Here is a 2,500-nt window from a genome sequence, read left to right as displayed (position 1 = left end):
TGTTTGTATTTATCGTTCGATGAAACGAGCACAAGAGGGAAAAAAAAGTTGAGACACGACGTTCCCATAATTTTCGTGTTATTTCCTTTTTGCTTCAAACATTTTGCGGACTGCAGCTTCGTCGTATTGCTTTTATCAATTTTTAACAATTTCAAAGCGAAGACAACTCGCAAGACGATCCATTTCGTCTCGGTTCAATTTTAACGTCCGTCCGTATTATTTTTTGTTCCACAAGAGATTTCGAATAGGTTTCTTTATTTATCATCCCTTCTTTTCGAGCGCCACGGAAGCAAGAGGAAAAGCAAGAGCGAGAGAACATTTCGCGTATACTTCATTTAACAATTTTAACCAACACGCGATGTACTCCACACACCTCTTAGATTTAACAACTGCTTTTCTCTTCTTCTCCCCTTAGCGCAAGGGTAAACCCCATTTGTCTCTTCTTTGGAACGCAACAAAACTTTCGAGGACTGGACGACCGAGCGATGGTCGCGCGGTCTTCGCTTATCTTTAACAAACGAAGTAGTCCGTATGTATTCTAAATGTTGAAGCCTCCTAGAGCTTTAAGCCATGCGAGACATTGAAATGCTGTTTTAACGGGAGCATGCATAATTGCTGCAAACATACTTTTATCACAAGTTCTAGCCACGCCACGGAGGCTTCGAAGTTCCTTCACCATTCGCTTTCCTCTCTTTTGTTACACAGTTTCAGACTACGATCAGGGGTACCGAAACGCTGTATTGATTGTAAACAACCATTTTTATCTTGGAGCGGAGCGTTCCTTTACTCGTTAGATTTGTCTTGTCGCGTGTGTATTCGCTTTTTCGACGCTTTTTAACCATTTAACTTGTTTAGCGAAGCTAAACGCACAGACAGACAAAAAAAAAGGAACAGCATCGCGCGTCAAACAGCGACGACCCATCTGAAGCGATCTTTCATTTATACACCGTTTGTAAACAGAGAGATGTATAAAGCGCGGGGAATCATTCGAAACCCTGGGGCTATTCGAGCTTGCATTTCAGCAAATTATCATCTCAAACATTTCACTCGTTTGCTTTTTCTAAATTTATAGGAGAGCTTCTTTCGTTTATTTTTGACACACCTTTCGTAAATATCGTTTCTGGCAACGTCGGGAGCGTGGATTTCTACAAGTGAACAATCGCGCCGATCCGATAACTTCCAGCAGGATGGAGAATCTTTATAGATTATCTTCCGAGAACTCGGTGCTTTCACGGGCGGTCGTTTATAAATTTTAACGAACGACTCGCGCGCCGTGACGCACTTGCGCTAGTTCGAAGAGATATTTCGAAATTTGTTTCTCTCCTTTAACGGCCTGCATTTAGTGTATCGGTTGCGATTTTCGTCACATCGTTTCCACGACAAACGCCGACGAACTGCCCAACTATCGCTCGTACGTTGCGACTCTTTCTTTGTTTATCGTTCATTCATTCTTTCAATTTCGTTCGATAATCCCGCTCCGAAACGTTCTACTTTCGTTGAACGACGGCGAGATGTTTAGAAAGAAATGAATTACTCTTTTTTCGAGAAGCAAACGCAAGCAGTCTTTTGTTAAGAAAACGACCCTCAGCCAGGCGTGGTCCAGGAATTGTATCCGTGGACCGCAATGTGCGTTCGAAATGTCGATGTTCATGTGTCCTGCAGTTCACACGTTGACGCGCAATTAGCTGCGTTCTTCATCGACCCACGAGCCAAGTGATCCACCGTTCAGGGTAATCGTAAAATTTTGTATTTCAAACTCTTTAGATCTTTAGAGTGTTATTTTCATTATTAACACGCATCACATTCGATACCCACATCACTCTCCCACCCGGCGCGTGCGGGAGAGCGAATTCGGGCGTCGCCAACGTATTTGTTTGTTTGTTCGATCGTTGACGACACGATCGCGTCCAAGGACGGAAACCGTCGGAGAAACGCCCAGTGGCACGCTCCTCTCGACGGTCGGGCGTAAAGTACATTTAAAAACCTTGAAAAGTACGAACGCACACAAGGAATGCGAGCGCGCGTCCTGTCGCTGAATCGTGGGTTGCGAGATTCGAACAGACACACGGCCGGCGACGATCGGTCTAACTAATGGACACATAGTTTTTCAAAGACTCGCTATCGTCGCTTCTCAGCCGGTCCGTAAACAACACACATCGATCAGGCGGACGCACGAATCTTACCACGGTGCGGGTTTCGTAGATTCCAGGTTACCCGCAAGTACCTCTCTCTCCCTCTCGAAAGAGGAATCTCGATCCGTCCTTTTTGGACAATGGAGAAATCTTTTTATCGCAACACGGATGGCAAAGAAACAACCAAAGCGTAGGAGCGTGGGGACGAGAGCGACGAAAAGAACGTCGCGAAAACAAAGTTTCGACGGTTGCTCGTTCTAATACATCGTAGTTTCAACTCTCTCAGTTTTAACCACTCCTAGACGCTTCGTAAACTTTTAACAATTCTTCGCCTCCGCGAGTTTCATTTCGAATAGAGCGAACGCAAC

At 44.8% G+C, this 2,500-nt stretch overlaps 1 non-coding gene across 1 annotated transcript; it reads right to left on the bottom strand.

The window, feature by feature from the left end:
* Positions 1-1,578: 1,578 nt before the first annotated feature.
* LOC143307015 (5.8S ribosomal RNA) lies at positions 1,579-1,733 on the bottom strand. Its single transcript, XR_013064263.1, has one exon. It is a non-coding gene; the product is annotated as a 5.8S ribosomal RNA (ribosomal RNA).
* Positions 1,734-2,500: the final 767 nt, after the last annotated feature.

The sequence above is a fragment of the Osmia lignaria genome, unplaced genomic scaffold (assembly GCF_051020975.1).
Source record: "Osmia lignaria lignaria isolate PbOS001 unplaced genomic scaffold, iyOsmLign1 scaffold0042, whole genome shotgun sequence".
NCBI lineage: Eukaryota > Metazoa > Arthropoda > Insecta > Hymenoptera > Megachilidae > Osmia > Osmia lignaria.
The sequence above is the reverse complement of the archived record's forward strand: the minus strand, read 5'-3'. Positions and strand labels throughout refer to the sequence as shown.